Below are 19,984 nucleotides of genomic sequence, written 5' to 3' on the forward strand. Positions count from 1 at the left end.
GAATTGACTGCAAGCATATAATGCTCACTACATTGATAGTGAAGGATTGTGTGCATACAGTCAGCAAACGCTCATAAAGATGAGAGGCACATGAACTTACACAAACAAATGCATACATAAAGAGGCACATACATAAATGCGTGTGAATGTTTGCACACACACACACACACACACACACACACACACACACACATATATATATATATATATATATATATATATATATATATATCCTTATGACAGGCTTTTTTTAGTTTCTATCTACTAATTTCACTCATAAACTATTGGTCAACTTGCTGCTATAATATAGGACTAAAAGATAAAGTTAAAAACAAATTAATATGTAATCTTTGTTTATATAATTATAACATCCAAAGAATTAATTTTTTTTCTCATATCACACTGAAATATGAATTTTCAGTGTTTTAAATGATAAACATAATAATCGTGAAAAATACATCTAGAAAGTATGGGATTTTTTTAAACATATGTTATTAATGAATTTTATATGAAAGAGTATACTTCTTATTGATATTTGTACTTAAAACACTTACATTTAAATGCAAGCAATACTGTAGTCAATAAAACATGTAAAAAATTGTGCAAGTTTCTGTCAACAGTGTAACATTAAACTGATAAATGAAATCATAACTATGTATTCTTTACAGAGATACCCCAGAGCTTGTTATTTCAATGTAAATAAACACAAATTGATTTTAATATTTTTCTTTCACAGGAACAGCAAGCTAAACATTTTAGATTTATGTCATTGCATTGAGTCTAGCAAGAATTTCTTCTTTGAATGACTAATCAATAAAACAAAGAACAATACACACACACGCATGCATATATATGTGGTGATAGAGAGAGAGTGAAAATCATTGATCTTTTTATGAAACTAACTTTGGTAAGATTATATTGATTTTATAAGATTCTGTATGACTAATGAAATTAGTGAAAACTGCAAAATATAATGGTGAAAGCCTTTCTAAAAGTTTTAATTGTAATAAAAACATAAATACACACATATATTTATACATACATACATATATATATTTACACATACACACATACATATTTATACATACACACACATATATTTATACATACACACACATTTATACATGCATACATATATATTTATACATATATATATATATCTATATATATACATGCAGGCACACACATATACACAAATATGTATTAACATACATATACACAAGCATAAACAAACATACATGTATACATATATAAATGTATGGATTTTGAAATTTCATAAAAAATATGAAGATCAGCAAATATATTTGAATCTTCTTCATTTGAAGCAATATATTTTCACAGAAGTTCCTGTTTTAATAAATTTATAAAGTAAAACATACAAACTGTTAAATATAGCAAAACTTGCCCGAGTGTGTGTGTGTATGCATGCGTTTTACTGAAGATTATAAGCTGTCAGAATTGTTAGAGCATAGAAAAATATGCTTTGTAGTATTTATACTGGTTTTTTACATACTGAGTTGAAATCCTGCTAGCAATTCTCTGTGCTACTCGTAACTGATTCCCAAAGAAAATATCATTAGTGCTTTATTAAATGAAGTACACTAACTTGAATATTTGATATGCAAAAATAGGTGCGTACTTAAGAAGCTTGCTTCTCAACCATACAGTTTTGGGTTCAGTTTCACTGTGTGGCACCATAAGTAAACACCTTCTACTATAGCCTGCAGCCAACAAAAGCCCTGTGAATAGATTTGATAGACAAAACTGGAAAAAAAAAAAGACTGTGTGTGTGTATGTTTTGATTTAGATTTTTTTCCCCCTGAAAGTTATGACATATGAGCAGAGCTGCCCTCATCAGTTCTCCTATCATCAAATCAACCATTTGCTTTATACCACCAAAGCCACATGGAATAAGGGATCCCTTATTTGTAAAATAAACCAAGTTCGCAACAGGAAGGTCATTTGACTGTAAAACAGCATTTCGATAATATTCATCTAACCAATGCAAGCGTGAATGACTGATACATGCATACAAACCACTTAAGTTTATTAAAACACGAATTTAAATAATTTTGACTGAGAGAAATATTTTACTCAGACAAAAATGTAATTTACATTTATCTCATTGCTAACTTGAAATCAATTATTCAATCCTGAATACAAATAAACAAATAAACTGAATACAAATTTACCTGTTATTGTGTTTTACGCTTTGGCCAAACTGTGGCCATGTTGAAGCATCAACTTTTGTGTAGATTATTACTTTAACCTTAGGACTTGTTGACTGACATTTATTCTATTTACCCTAGAAGGATTTTAACTTAGAACATGAAAAGATGTACCTAAATACCACAACACACTATATCCACAAGCATACTAATTCTAACATTCAACAACATTAGTATATCATGTTTGCTAAACTGTCTTCATTCATTCATATTTCCTTTCTGTCTAAAATTATTATGAATACGAAGAATAAAATGTCTAAAATTTATAATTAGTTTTTAGATAATCTCAGCCAACTTAAACAATATTCATACATTAAATGTACAATAAACATTCGGCTAACCCACTCCAATCTATTATCTCATCAAAAGCTGGGGCTGAAACTAAAAGATCTGTGACTGGACAAGCATTATCTGCTTGTAGATTCAAAACGTCTTTACTAATTGATCACAAGTTGTTAAAAGTAATGATATTATATCCTCCTCTCTACATGTGAGTACAACAGTGCCTTGCAGTCCATTACTCTATTCCCCCAATTATACATTGTCTATAACAGCCATCATAGAGTAAAGGAGAAAGAAGTAATAAGAAGAAAAGGAAGGACTTTAACCCCAAGGTGAATATGTTTGTTGATCAAGCAGTTATCTTCTAAATAATCTAAATACTGTTTTTCTCAAGTTTGAAAGTGTTCTTATTTCTTATTCAATAAAGATGATGTAAGAGAATGACAAGCCTTACTGCAGTTGTGAGATGCAGAGTTTGTTTACCAGATGTACCTATAACAACTTGCACTTAAATCTGGTAAAACTGAACATGTCAAATTGAACTTTAGGAAGAAAGAAGCTGGGAGTGGCATACATAATTGTTACCAACATTCCAGAAAAAGATTGTAAGATGTCTCAAGAGTTAAAATTTCAATGAAGTAGTATAAAAGACATATTTGATGAAATGCATAAAACTGAAGAAAACTGTGTTCACCATCCAGGAAGTAATTATTCCTGCTCTTCCCAACTTGAAAGACATCTGTAATAAATGTCTATTTGCAGCACCTGTGTTCTTTAAAGGAACTGTAGTGACTCTAGAACTTTCTAGTGTCAGACATTTCAGAATTAATTATTCAATTATTAAATAAAAGTAGCAGATTTAGAAAACCTTTACACTAGTGATGTGTGTGCTGTGAGTGTGCAATCAATGAGGGGAAACATTTGATACCAATGTTTTACTGTTTATCTGTGCTATCCTATTTCAGCATGTAAATTTGGCTTTTATCAAGACAAATTTCAATGCATGCACCATGCTGCAGCATATGGCAATTAATAAATTCTCTTCTCATATATTTGTAATTCTCCATATTCAGTATGATATCTCTGACTGGATCAACAGCAAGAGTTTAACATACTTTTCCTAGCTGGAACAGGATAATATGTATGCAGAACAGCATGTATCCATGGCATCCGGACCTTGACCAATTTATCTGAGATTAGTATCTAGTCTTTTGCATTAGTTATCTAATACCTCTAATATTCAGTAATTTTCTCATTTCTATTACTTTATATTAGAAAATTACTTTGTGTATTCAAATTGCTAGTATGAAATATGTTCCTTCAGAATGTCCAAATGTTTAATGCTTTCATTAGCGAGGTTCACATATTTCTTCATTGTGTTTTTTGGGGGGTTTTTTTTTTGTATTACACAGTGGTTAAAATACAGCTGTGCTGTAAAAGTACATGTAAAGAGTGAGTATTGGTAATAAAACCTGGAAGGAATCACTCACTCTCTCAAACTGCAAAGTGTTCACTCATTTCCCATAACTACTACAAAATGAGGCAGTGAGGAAGCCTCTATGTTATTGCTACACCTGCCAAAAATAGCCAGCAAATCTCTTCAAATCATTCTTTTACTGTATTAAAAAATGGCTACATTAGATAATGTAGTCTAAGGTATACTATCCCAAATAAAAGACAGGCTGATCATGGTTAGAATAGCTTTGTCTTTACATGTGCTTGATCAGGGCTGACTTAGAGTTAATCAATAACAATAATAACTTATGCTTGACAGACTACCAACGAACAAACAAAATATTCTCAAATACTAGACAGTCTGACAAACTTGTACATCTAAATTACAGCCAGCCTTTCTTCTTTATGCCTAGAATATCTATACTAACTTCTCAGAATCTTCTTGCTCCTAACTATTCAAATTGCCCAACAGCCATTAGAGAATAAATTAATTGGGGTTGACGATGGGGAGGGGGGAGATATAAATATTTAGAAATATTAGAATCAGATTCAATATTAGAGAGAGAAGTGAAATAGATGATACACTATTATGCAAATGAAAACATTAAAGCTATTGTTGAAAAAATTAAACAATAGGATCAATTAATCACTGGTTAGTTGCAAAATTGCAAAACACAGCATGACACCCATTCATTGACCTCGAAACATGTGAGGCAGCAACTACATAGTTGCTCAACCTACAAGAGATCATCTCAATCTTCTCCTTTTTGTTATCATATTTCTGTTGAAATACTTTGCCTTTTAATTAATTTTGAAAACAATTAAGGAATTTATAAAAACAACTTCACCATAATTAAGCTGGTATTAAGAAGATGAATTAACATGAAATTTTGATGGAAGGTTTTAATGTAGATCACTTTAAAATGGTGTGTTTGTTCCTTAGAACCATGGACAGTATCAGATGAGTTATTATGAAAGGAGTTACACCATCTGCAACTACTCATGCTAACAGTATTACATCTCCAGAATTTGAAAACTGAATGAAATTATGATTCTAAGAAATGCGTGAAAAACCCCAAATACTATCAAATGAAGGATTTTATGATCAAACTGCTAGAAATAACAGCCAAATGCCTTCAGATCCAACTCTACCATCTTAAGATGAAAAATTAGAGCAAAATATAGAAAAAATGCAGTAGTCATAGCTGGAGTGACATTGATTATGACTTTGTTCAATTAGGGTTGACCTGGGATCAAAGGCACAAACTTTACCCCTATGAACACCCTAAAAATCCTAAAATGATTTATTGATATCAACAATTTTTGAATTCCTTACAACTTAAATGTAGCAGTCAATAACAACATGTGATTTTCAGAAAATGTAGTTCTTTTTTATGTTTAACCTCAGGTCAACCACAGCTGAGCAAACCTATTGTAATGGATTCTTATATTCAATATATTTTAAGACAGAAGGATTTGATATGATAGAGAGAGAGAGATTTAGCTGTTTTTTCTAATGGATTGAATCATCACATAGATGTTCCCTCACTGACTCTTTCCAAAGAGCAGGGATCTTCATGATATTTAATACAATCCAGTGAAGAGAACTCTAAGCTCAATCTCTATAAACATTCACATAAAACTGAAGCTTTCCAGGAAAATATTTCAAACCAGATTCTTATTACAATCTATGTTTATACTTCAAATATAAAACTTAATGTTCAATTAAGACATTTCATCCTCATTACTAGCTTCATTATTTTTTAAATTAAATGTTTGCTTTTTTTTTTTTTGGTTTGGAGGTGGGGTACTATGTAGACTTACATCAAATAGAAATTCTCTCTAACTCTAACTTTTCTTTATACAGATTAAATAATCTGCCTGCTCTCAGATAACTGAAATTTTCTTCGTAAGTTTTTAATTTGCTGTATTCCAACTAAAATTAACAAAATCACTGCCTTACAGCATTTGTATATGCAATTCAGTTAATTGCTTCAATCAACATTCATTTTGCCCAAATTGATGTTTCAATATAAAATAAATTACAACATACACAGAACTACATAGCTTCATTTACTCTGTATGTTTAGTTTTGTGAGTATTTTTAATTTCATTACATAGTTATTTTCATATCAATCATTGCTTTCATTTTCAATTCTCAATTGAAGAAAAAACAAAAAACAAAACAAAACAAAAACAAAAACAATAGTGATTACACTTTAAAAAAATGTTACTAAATTTCAATAAAATAAAATTAACATATGTATGCATGTATATATATATATATAAAACCTAAATATATTATATACACATATATGTATTATTATATATTATCTATCTATCTATCTATTTATCTCTCTATATCTATATCTATATATATATACACACACACACATGCACAAGATGTGCATATTATACCATTCATCTCCCTATAATGCATCCTTCAATCACTTATCTCTCTGTTACCAGCAGTCTTGACTCGCTCTCTCTTCTATTTACTGTATAATGAGTATTGGCAGCACCAATACTCCTAGTCATCCCTTCTATACTGCCAGTAATCAACTGTCTTTCCTCCAGGTCACCTGTTACTGATGCCCATCATTTACTCTATTGCTATCCATCACTCCCTACCCCACTCTTAATCTAATCACTCTGTCTCTATAATCATTTTCTTGCTACTTCTACCCATATAGCAAGGTTTTTTTTTCTATCCCCCATTGCAGTTATGCTGCATTGAGCAACAAACTCATAGTTTATGGTTTACAAGCTAACCACAACGAATGTTGGTACCACAATAAAATCCCAATATACTTTCTAAAATGATTGGTGAATGAATGGGTATGATGGGAGGGAGATGTTAGTAGAGGTGGATGTGAAAAATTCTTTAAAATTTAAAAGTTATCTAAAAGAACCTTAAGAAAATTAATTAACAGAGAACTGAAGGAGGATTTTTGTCTATGCACTTTAATCTGTCATCAGCTATTTTGATACACACATAAAGCACAGGATCTGTTTCATAATTTTCTGTATAGTTATGCATTTATGCATTAAAATATTTGGTTAGATAATTTTTTTTAAATATTGTAACTGTATCAATAAACCTTTCTTCAGTTGCATGATATATATCAGTGCACATACATAGAAGTGTGTGTATAGACTCTTATTTCTAGCGATACTGGTGCTGACTAGTACCCTTAGTGATGTATATATTTTGCATTTTGGTTCAAAAATTACTAACAAGCCACCCTCATTATTTATAATTTCCACTTATACCATTTATGAAATTAGAATATGATTTCTACAGTAATCTTATAAGCTGATGAAGCAAGTTGTGTTTAACCCTAGGTACAGGTAAGAGCCATTGACTAGCATTAATATAAATGTGATATTACTGGTGATCTGGCTATACTTGGTGCTGAAGAACCTTGCTTCTCTTGTCAGTCATTAAAATAGTGCTTATCATGGTTCGGATTTGTTTTGACTCTTATTTCTATCAATACTGGTGCTGACTAGTTCCCTAAGTCACTTTAGTGACATATATTTTTGTCTTTCAGTTAAAATATTGCTAACAAGCCACCCTTATTATATGTATATATATATATATATATATATAGGTGCAGGCATGACTGTGTGGCAATACATTTGCTTCTCAATGACATGGTTTCAAGTCCTATGCATAGCAACTTAAGCAAGCGTCTTCTACAATATGTCCAGGCTGGCCAAAGCCTTGTAAGGTGATTTGGCAATTGAAAGAAGCCTGACAAATCATGGAAGACCTTGTACAAAACTTTCGTATTGAAAGTTACTCAAACTGCAGAATGGGGCGCCATTGCATTGTGTCAAAGATCCCAGCATCACCATCAAAATACAGGACCAGATACTGCAACAGCTTGGGCTTCAAGGACCCACAGCTCTTCAATATCATTCCAAAATGCCTGAGAGACTTGCATGGTGTGGATGCAAGTGTCTTTAAAACAAAACTGGATTTCTTCTTGTCAAGGGTTCCAGACAAGCCTACCTCATGGCAGGAAACACAGATGAGAGCAGTGGCATCAAACTCCTTGACTGATTAAATGCCACATATCAGAGGAGGTTTCAAATAATGATGTAGCTTAGTCAATGCTGGTGCCCCAGCATGACCACAGCTTTGAAGTTGAAATATTTCAAAGAATATATATCAATTTCATTCAGGTATAATCTCTGCAGTTTACTCTTTTAAGCTTGTCAATATGTAGAGGTTATTGGGTATGATTATTAATTCAGTCATTGATTTTTTTTATGGATCATATTTCTGAAACTCCATAATATTTGTGGAATTAATATACAAGGAGGGTGGAGTAAGCAGATTGTTTTATTATATAAATTTATAATTGTTTCACTGGTATTTGAACTCAAGACTATTGCTATGCTATATAATATATGCATCTACAGTCTTGAGGTATCATTATATCAATACAACTGAATTTTAGCTGCAAATATATGATATACAAGATTCAAAAGAGCTGGCATTTGATTGTACCAATATACTGATACAGCGTCAATCTATAGTTGCATATATTATATATATGATATGCCAATAATTTTGAGTTCAAAAACCAATGAAACACTTGTAAATTTATGTAATAAAATAATTTGCTCACTCCACTCTGCTTGTTAATAATATAAGTTGTGTATACATTTACTGTCTTCTTGCTTTGACTTCATGTGATAGTTGTAAACAAATGACACCATCATTCAAGCAGTGCAATTTGTTTCCTATCTTCGTCAGTAAAATATTACCTTACAGTATCTGTCCATAGACAGTCTGCCAGAAGAAATTCCATTCAACCCATGTGAGAATGGAAAGTGGATGTTAAATTGATGATGATGATGACACAATGGCTGTACATTTTCCAACTGAATCAAGGAATTTGTGATACTATTAAGTTTTCAAATTGCTGATACACTCTGCCATTTGCAACTTCTATCAAAAGTAACATAATTTTTCACTGACAGAGCAGGATTTGATCTCAGAACGTATACATCTGGAACAGTTATCACAAGGCACTTTAACTAAATATTCTCTTATTATGAAACAAGATTTTGCTTATTTTCTAATTATTATCAGATTATATTTATATAAATGTATGCATGTTACAAATAATATAATCTAAATAAAAATTACAGTTAAAATTTTGAATAATTTTACAATAATAGAACTGATACACAGCAATCAAATGTATCAAATCAGAGAAAAACATGCCATAAAAACCTCAAAAAGAAGGAATTTAAAAGAACATCCACACATATACATTTATATCTATGAATAAATAAAAAAAATTAAATTGAAAATCCTCAAATATTCTTTGGAGACTTTATAATATTGTAAAGCTGATGCAGTTTTCTGAGAGCTAAGATTCCTTTGACAGTTAATTGTAAATAGCAGTCTTAATATTCACTTGTCAAAAAGTAAGAAAATACAGAACATGAAGACTTCAGGGATAGGAAAAAAATTTGGAAATATATAATGTTATGGCATAGAAATGAAAAATGCAAATATTCAATTCAATCATTATTATAAATTCTTGAAATAATAATGCAGATACATTGAAAAAACGTTTGAAAAATCAAATGTATACAATTTAAGTTATATATGTACATACATACATACATTTATACACAAATGCACATATATATATATATATATATATACACACACACACATATACATACATATTTATATACACACATACACACACATGTGTGTATATATATATATATATATATATATATATATGCACACACACATACAAAACCCTGGATAATTCATAATTCATAAAATATTATTTTTAATATTTGTTTTCAATAAGCTAAATATATTTTGAATGCATAAATATATGAAATGTGTGTACATGTGTAGGAACCAACACTTGCATATACATACTTCAGAATTTGTGTCTGTATGTCTGTAAAAAGTTGAGACTTAAGTAAAGTATAGGAAAGAGTAGAATGTTGTGTTTGTTTAAATAAACAAACATAATAAGTATAAGACAAAGTAGAAGACGACAGAATAAATCACGGAAAAAGTAAACTTTTATGAATTTATCACATAAAAGTCAATAAGTAAAAACAAAACGCAAACACAAGTAATAATTTATAGGTGAGCAAAGAACAAGTAAACAAGTTATAAGCGCTAGCAGGAAGAAACTAAGTGAAACATTAGGAAATGATACAGTAATTTTTTTCTTGGTTTCCAATGAAAATTTCTGTATTCTGGCTCGAAAAGACTACAGTATATCTATTTGATTGCCATAGTCAGTTTCATTGTAAATTATGTAAGTTACAGGTAAAATCAAAATAGTTATCATAAAATACTGAAAAATACTTATAAAATAAACACTTTTAAATTTCTGTTCCTTATACTATAACAGCATAAGCTGGAATAAGAAATTATATATCACTATAAAATGACTAGTCTCTTATTGGATACACATAAATATCCACTGAAACACCCATCTACTGTTAGGCACATTCAATTTTAAATCAGAATTCATGCAATTTCTCCTAGAGAAATCACAACCTAGCTCATTACTGTAAACTATTTCTTCAATTAATTTTTTACAGTTCATTATTTCCATATAAACATTTTGTTTCATTAGTGAACAAATTACATGTAATATCAAAGATTTTTAACCCTTTAGCATTTAAACTGGCCATATCTGGTCAAAATTTTCCATTTGTTTTATGTTCAAATTGACCAGATCCAGGCTCTCACAGCTATCCTACAAGGTTATTCTACATTGAACAATCATACCATTGAAATCTCAAGGATAAGCATTACGTTTGATATAATAACCTAAACACTAAAGGATTAATACCTCTTAGTAGTGCTAATACAAAATACTATTTCAAAAAATTACACCTTGAATTACCTCCACAATTCTCAAGCAGAACTTGAAGTTATAGGGACCCTTAAACTATTAAGCTGTAACTTTCTTTTAATAAATATAGTGTTTCACATTTACTAGTGTTTCACATTTACTAGTGTTTCACATTTACTTAAATCTAACATTTTTGCCAGTAAGTTTGCTTCTTACAACCACTCCTGTGTTTGTGTGCTCTATCCCACAAACTTATACACAAAGCAATATATATATATATATATATATATATATATATATACATACAGTTTTCAACCTCAAGATTATGGTTCTGTCAGGACTGTTTATCTATCACTCACTCCTGACAAACTATTCAAAACTCTGTTTTGGTCATACAAACCTTGCTGACTTGAAAGAAACCTTAACAACTGAATTTCTTGAGCCTTGTTAAATTAGAACAAAGACTTTTATTTTTTCAAAGTGAATATACACTAAAGATACTTTATGTAATGCATACATTTGATTTAATTTAAAATAAACTTGTTGCAGTTGTTGCATGATTACAACTGTTAAATATCACATGGAAAACCAAACCACTTATAGTTTAAAGTAGGAATAGGAAAATCAAGATAAAATGGAAAATACTTTGTTAGAATCAAATATCTATTTTGAAAAAATTCAATATTGTTAAAATACAGACTTTGGGAAAATGAATAGATGCATTTGCAACCAGCATATTACTTCACTCAATTTGAAGTAATTCATTTTGATTTATTGAAGTACAATTTCAACAAGTTTGAGATATATCTCTTATATAGATTAGTTTCTAATAAACAGGTTTGAAATAAAGTTTTGTAAAATTCCTAATATAATATACATTGTTGTGTTTGTTATTTACTTGGCTTCTTATTTATGTTCACAACATTTATAAAGTTTCACAAAACAAAATATATGCATAATGTCTAATATGAATAGAACATGAAAATGTTCATGAACAGAAATTATAATTTTTAACACAAAGTGCCAATAAGTGTATAAGATTTATACCAAAAATCTAAAACTGAAGTCTTATATTTTCATCATGATTTAGCATATACTTTTATTCTTTATCAAAGTCAGCAAAGATAAATATAAGACAAGTCAAATATTTCTCACCAAATTTTCTATTTTTAAACTTCAAACATTTTTATAAAATTTAAATCTTTTATCAAAAAGACAGGACAGCAGTAGCTAAGACACCAACTGATTACTGATATTCAAAGTAAACCAAAATATTTCTGTCTCAAATGTTGGACCAGTGGGTTATTCTCATAACATAAGGAGACAGGTAATCTGAATCTACTCAATGACAAAATCAGCTTTGACATATATCATTCAAATATAATTTGAACAAAGAAATCAAAATACTTAAATTCAAGAGGCATCTTCATTAAGTGAAATAGGCAACTTCATAACTGTAGATCATTCAAATACTTTCACCCTAACAATAAAGGCCAAACCACCAACTATATAAAGACATTAATAACTCAATTACATGATTCTAACTCTATTGTCTTTTCAATACAAAATGCTCATACACTCAAAAACAGTTACAATGTGAAGTTACACTCTTGGTTCAAAGCTTGTGCTAAATAATAAATCTTTAATGACAAATACAACAGAATTGATGTTATTATACATCTACTCATTTAATCCACTTTCTCATCATCTATCAATTAGAAAATTCCACAACTAATGAACCAATGAATGTGGTTCTATGTGGTTGGTAAGCTGCAAGAATCTCCCTCAAATCACATCTTGAAAGGTCATATTGGCAAGTGAAGTTCCTGAAAATAACATGGGATGGTCATAGATGGTATGTCTTTGATAAGAACAATGGCGTTAAAATATTCCAGAAGTATTAAACATAATGCATGACAAAGACAAACAATGTTATATCGACAAGAAAGACATTGCTCAGAGTTTATTAAGTCCTTCTAGCACAAGGTTTCAAGATACATAAGTTAAGTGAATGCAATTCATGTTTATTTTGAATTGTTACACATACAGGGTCAATAGGTGTTGTGGGGCACTATAGGTGGGCAATAATTTCTATAGAGTTGCACTTTGAACAAGAATGGATTGAAGAATAAGCTTCATGCTTGGTCTAAAAATTGAAAAAGTGGCATGTGCATTAAGTAAAGTTAAGTGGAGTTGGTAGAGTTGTAAACTGAAAAGAGCCAAATTCAATGTAGATTCAAGAGAGAGATCTGACTATTAGAATATAGTCGACCAAAGTCGACCAAAGCCTTGTGAGTGGATTTGGTAGACGGAAACTGAAAGAAGCCCGTCGTATATATGTATATGTATATGTGTATATGTATATATATATGTATATGTATATGTGTATATGTATATGTGTATATGTATACATATATGTGTATATGTATACATATATGCATATGTGTATATGTATATATATCTATATATATATGTGTATGTTTGTGTGTCTGTGTTTGTCTCCTCAGCATCGCTTGACAACTGATACTGGTGTGTTTACATCCCCGTAACTTAGCGGTTTGGCAAAAGAGACCGATAGAATAAGTACTAGGTTTACAAAGAATAAGTCCTGGGGTCCATTTGCTCAACTAAAGGTGGTGCTCCAGCATGGCCGCAGTCAAATGACTGAAACAAGCAAAAGAGTAAAGAGTATACAGTGACATTTTGCCTCCAATGTGAAGAATAACTTCATATTTTAATTATAGTTAATTTAGAAACTTAGATTATCTGCTGTCTTTTACTTGCTTCAGTTACTGGACGGTAGCCACAGTGTACTGACTTGAAGCTTTTTAATCAAACTAATTGATTCAGGTACCTATATATTTTAAGCCTACTGCTATTGGTCTCTTTTGCTAAACAATTGAGTTACATAGACACAAACAAACCAACAACAGATGTCAAGTGGTCATGGGAGACAAATACACACACACACTCACATACACAATAGACTTCTTTCAGTTTCTGTCTACTATATCCTTTCACAAGACTTTGGTTGGCTCATGACTATAATAGAAGATTTGCTTAAGGTGTTATGCAGTAAGACCAAACATGGAACCATGTAGTAAGGAATTTTTTCTTCTTACAAAAGCATGATTAAAAATATAATGAACAATAAAAAAATACATATTAATATATTCTTGAAGAACTATATCTTTACATTGTTGTTGACCTTAATCAATTTGATTTATAATCAAAAGCAATCCAGCTATGATCATCTTGTTTCCCAGATTATATTACCAAATATGCCTATTTTTAAAGTGGAAGGGTTTCATTTGAAGAAGATTTGACCATTGGGTCATTTGATCATTAGTTAAGCGACTATTTAAAAACTCTCTCAGTGACTTGTAAGATCATATATAAATAAAAGTGGCTATAGTCAGTACATAACTAACTCGAGTACACTATTCTTATTGTATCAGACTTAGATTACTGAATAGCCAAGTTTAAACTGACAACTTAGTTGTATGACCTAGTTAATTCTTTTTTATGGCTTAGTGAGAAGAGAAAGAAGTTCACCCATGATCTCTTTACATGGCCTTCAACTGGCAAGAGAAAGATCCTGATGATATCAGAGTACAGAACCTAGTTTGAATGCTTGCTGCACAGTGGATTCTGCTGAGGTACCTCAAAATCAGTTAATGGATTAATTATACCACAGAAACAGATTCTGTAAAGTATATAGTGCAACATTTTTATCAATTTCAGAAGTATTTATTTGTACATGGACATAAAACATGCTGTACATTTGCATTTTGATTCAGAGAATATTTCAACCTCAAACAAGGTGTATTAAACATAATGAAGGAAGATAAAGTTGAAATATAATTTCTCTTTTCTTTAATGGTGGAATAGCAATTATGTAATCATTATTAATGGTTCCAACAAATAAAATTCTTGTGATTTATGTTTAAGAGCATTGATTTTGAATTTTGTAACTTATGAATTGAACTTTTATTGAGATTCCTGACTATTTTTAGTTTTATTAAAAGCATTATAAGGAATTCTCCATTTCTTTTTGAAAAGAATTTAATTATATTATATTACATACAAAAGAAAAATTGAAAAATAAATTTTATTCAAAAATATAATTAATGTTAACTAGACAAAAATATTAATACAGTTTTACATGTGGCATTAAAATAATGTTATTTAATAAAATGGTGAACTGTTATTTATCTGTCATTTTTTATATTGTTGGTTTGGTCAGCAATATATACAAATGTATCTTCCATCTAACTGCTGTACATACATTAAACTTCTATAACTGCACTTATAACTATAATGTTCTTCATCTTACTAATCCTATATGTAATTTTTTGAAGTCACTTAAACTGTAAGTCAGCCTACAGCAATTTACCAACAACCATATAATGACACACTAAGTTAGTGACCAGATATGACATTGATGTTCTTTATAAGAATCTAAAAATTTAATCTAGAGCTTTAGTTAAAAGCAGAGAGTAAAGTAGTACAACAGCAGTGTTTTTCAACAATAAACAGTTTTAAAATGCCATGAAATGGAAAACCACTAATGACTGTGTTGGCTAACTGAAAAAACTATCACCTAAACTATTTTAAAGTTACAATCTTGACAAAATATGAAAGAAGGACAAATATGCTGGAATTTAAGCCAAAATATCACAACGGAATCATAGAGCAATATGGTAAAGCATGGCAGTCTCTAAAACTAACGAAGCCATAATAAAAAGGGGACATATATGAACATTTTGGCAGCAGGATGAAGCTAAATGGCAAAGCTCTTAATATTTATTAAAAACAAAAAAATAATCCTTTAAGATATTTCAATCCTTACATATGAAAATTACTTTGCAAAAAAGATAAATGAAGGGCAAAAAAAAAAAAAATTTAATGAATATATAGAATGTTACCATCATAATTTCATTATCATGCTGCTTTGAGTTAAAGATTGCAATGCTTCATCTCAATATGTGTGTCAATGTTGCATCATATAAACCATCAGTGAAATGTATTGTTCCCAAGCCTGACCTTATCAATTTCTTGTTAGAGCAGATGAATATTTATGCACATGATGTTTATCAAACACCATATTGAATTGTAGTGATGATTAAATCTAATATTATTTGATATAGTCATTTTTTTCCCCATTTTCAACATATACTTGTGGTTTATAAAAAGTAAAACTATGCATATACGCATACATTGCTAAGCACATGCAATAATCTAAAATGAAGCAAAATAATGTGTGTGTGCATGTGAGTTTGTACATGTGTATGTACATATAGATAGATACACGCATACATACATGTATCTATGCATGTGTGTGTGTATATATATGTACCTTATATATATTTACATATATAGAAATATACAAATGCATATGTGAACATATATAAACAGACGCATATATATACATGTATCTATGTGTGTGTGTGTGTGTATATATGTACCTTATATATATTTACATATATATATATATATATATATATATATATATATATATATATATATATATATACAAATGCATATGTAAACATCTATATAAACAGACATACATATATATAAATCTCTCTCTCTCTCTCTCTCTCTCTATATATATATATATATATATATATATATACCTAAACACACACACATGTAAACAGATAATTTAACATGTACACATATATGCATCTCACTTGATTATATACTCAATAACTCAATATAAATACATCCTTATCAGCTGAGCTTCCTTTATATGCCGTATATTTGTATTTAAGTGTAAATATTTATAAGGCTCCTCAATTTAATACTTTTCCCCCATCTGAGTATGAATATATACATCAATTTTACTCTGCTGCAAACATATTATCATAAATCAAAAGAGCAATAAGGAAGCTCTAAAGTAGAATCATAAAGGGTTTCAGGTAAGAGCTAAAAAAAAAAAAAAAAAAAAGAGAACGAAAAGGAAGTATACTAACTCCTAAATAAAGAACAAAATCAACATTTAAATTCAAAGAAAACAATTCGGTCTGAATTGCAATGATTTTAGCAAGGTTGAAAACTTTGGTATATGTAATGAAACAAGGAGTGAGAGTAATTGTTTCCAAACTTTGTAAATGGAACAGTGAAATTTTGCAAAAGCATATAAAATAATCTGGATAAAATACAAGATATATGTGTGTTTGGAGAGAACAATAATTTTATAGCAAGTACAAGTTTTCTTCAAATGTATTTTTACAAAGCAATATATTATGTCATATTCATAGCTATCAGTGACATGGTGGTGTAACTTTTAGTGTATGCAAAGAGTCCACTTCAACATTCATATAAGCTTTATGAAGTATTTACGCATACAATTAATATTAGCAATTCCACTCCAGTTACTCCCATGTGAGTAGCCATGTTGCTACTCAACAACAAACCATATTTTAGTCTCTCATATTCTCACATAAAGTCACTTCCCGCCCTACTGTAGCCCACCTCAATTAGAGGAGATTTTAGTTTTGTGAGCTGCAGGCTGACCTTACTAGTGCTTGTGCCATTAAAAAAAGCAACCGATACACTCTGTAAAGTGATTGGTAGTTTAAAGGGCATCCAGCAATAGAAATCATACCAAAGCAGACATTAGAACATGATACAGTCCTCGGATCTGTCAGATCTTGTTCAATCATCCAACTCATACCAGCATGGAAAATGGTCATTAAAAGATGAAGATAAGTGGGAGGAGCTGGATGATGATTAAAATTACCAGAGGAGAAATACTAAATTATCATGTGTTACATAACTTCAGAGGTGCAAAGACTGTACCAAAAGTTATACATTAGAGCAATTAGTAATTTATGTTTAAATTTCTCTAATTTGATATGCTAGAATAAAGAGATATAAATAGAGGCTGAGTTGTAAATATAAAATATACTTGCTTTGATTATTGACTATTATTTACACTTTATGATCATACATATATATGAAAGTATTGATGTAAAACTATATCATTAACCAATGTTTATGATTCACTAAACTAATGCTATTCAGAACCTTTTAGAAATGAACAAAAGAAATAAGACTGCCAAAGTATCTGACCTGAGAACCATATAAACACTTTCAAAACTATTAAAGCTGAAGATGGAATTTAGAATATATATATATATATATATATATATATATATATATATATATAGAGAGAGAGAGAGAGAGAGTATCAAATAAAGGTAATAAACCTCATTAAGGGATAATAAATCTAATGAAGAGATTAATCTTATTAGATAATTAATTTGTAAAATTAAAATCATTAAGATTTCTGAATTGAAACAGCTGTCAGAGAGGTTGTCATATTTTATTATAATTAATTTTGTTAATTACTTCTACATTTTCTCCTTATTACTCTTACTCTTTACTCTTTTACTTGTTTCAGTCATTTGACTACGGGCATGCTGGAGCACCGCCTTTAGTTGAGTAAATCGACCCCAAGATTTATTCTTTCGAAGCTTAGTACTTATTCTATCGGCCTCTTTTGCCGAACCGCTAAGTTACGGGGACGTAAACACACCAGCATCGGTTGTCAAGCGATGTTGGGGGGACAAACATATACATATATATATATATATGACGGGCTTCTTTCAGTTTCCGTCAACCAAATCCACTCACAAGGCTTTGGTCAGCCCGAGGCTATAGTAGAAGACACTTGACCAAGGTGCCTGGGTCATTCCATGAATAATGCGGTTTTTTACACTTCTCTTATCTTTCAAAATTAAGATAAAGTTCTTTTTTAATCTAAAATATACATTCCTTCATTTTCTACAATGCTCTTCCATTTATCTAAAAAAATACCATGATAAAAAAATACTCCTCCAGTACTGTTCTAACCTCGTCTACAGAATTCAGATTTTTTTCGTCCAGCGAATATGGTAAGTGGGCATCGTTTCCCATTCAAACTGCTCGAACCTTTGGAATGTCATCCTTGCTGTATGTAGCCGAGCATTATCCTGATGGAAGAACACATTTCATCTTGAAACCAAAGATGATCGCTTTTCTTCTGGTGCCGACTTAAGCTGCTCACAATAGATCTCCTTTGTTATTGTTTGGTTTGCGTTTAAAAGTTCAAAGTGGACTAAACCTTTCATATCCCACCAAAGAGATAACAACACCTTATGGGGTGAAGACCTTCTTTAACCTGGGGTGCCATTTATCATCGCCAGTCACTATTCAATCCAAAAAAGATTCATTCGAGAGATGTGACAGCAAAGAGCACATATTCACTCTCTGCGTGCAATTAGACTCAGAAAGTTTGTGAGGAACCCATTGACTCAATTTACTGACTTTTCCATTGGCGCGCAGGTATCAATGAATGATTGAATAACCAAATCCAAGCTTCTCTGCTAGTTCTTCAACAGTTATGATGGGATTTTGTTCCACCAGGGTTTGCAGGACATCCTTGTTGAGCTCTACATATCTTCCAGGATGAGACTTGTCTTCTAGGCTGTAGTTTCTGGCTTAGAATCTTTGAAATCACTGATGACACTGGCTTGTGCTTATTGTCCAATCTTCATGTACTGCATTGATATTCCATTGTATTGTTGCCTTTATTGAACTCATAAAGCAAAATATGCTGAATATGCTCCTTTGTCACTTCCATTATAACTTAGAAGAAATAGCTGTTAAAATCGAACTGCACTCTTCAAAACTTGCACTAAGAATAAGGACAAAGTAAAATTACTACCTGCTTTTATAGCAAGTTGATATACATTGTTAGTGAATAGAAAGTGCTCTGTTGAACAGAAAATGCTCTGTTCATGGCTAAGAGTTGTTTTAACTCTTATTTCTAGCAATGCTGGTGCTAACTTGCACCCTTAGTCACTTTTAGTGGTAGTTGCTTTTGTGCTTTTTGGTTTTAAATTGAGACCCTGAAGAAACTGCACAAATTTTATAATAGGGCTGCAATTGCAATAGTTACTAATCGGTGCAATTGTAAGGCAGTATATAAATTAAAGAATTGAAGATAATGCTTAGTAGCTTCATAGTAATCCTTATTATTAATATATATATATATATATATATATATATATATATATATATAGATATAGATAAAAATCATTGGCAGAATTGAGAACAGTGATGTAACAAGACATGTGTTTGTATGTATGTAATGATTAAAATGCTTAA

General features: G+C 30.5%; 1 protein-coding gene across 4 annotated transcripts in view; it reads right to left on the reverse strand.

Moving 5' to 3' along the window:
- LOC149136630 (uncharacterized) overlaps window positions 1-19,984 on the reverse strand; it is a 469,724-nt gene that overhangs the window by 84,987 nt on the left and 364,753 nt on the right. The gene's annotated exons all lie outside the window — the stretch shown is intronic.

The sequence above is a fragment of the Octopus bimaculoides genome, chromosome 3 (genome assembly GCF_046866305.1).
Source record: "Octopus bimaculoides isolate indiv1 chromosome 3, ASM4686630v1, whole genome shotgun sequence".
NCBI lineage: Eukaryota > Metazoa > Mollusca > Cephalopoda > Octopoda > Octopodidae > Octopus > Octopus bimaculoides.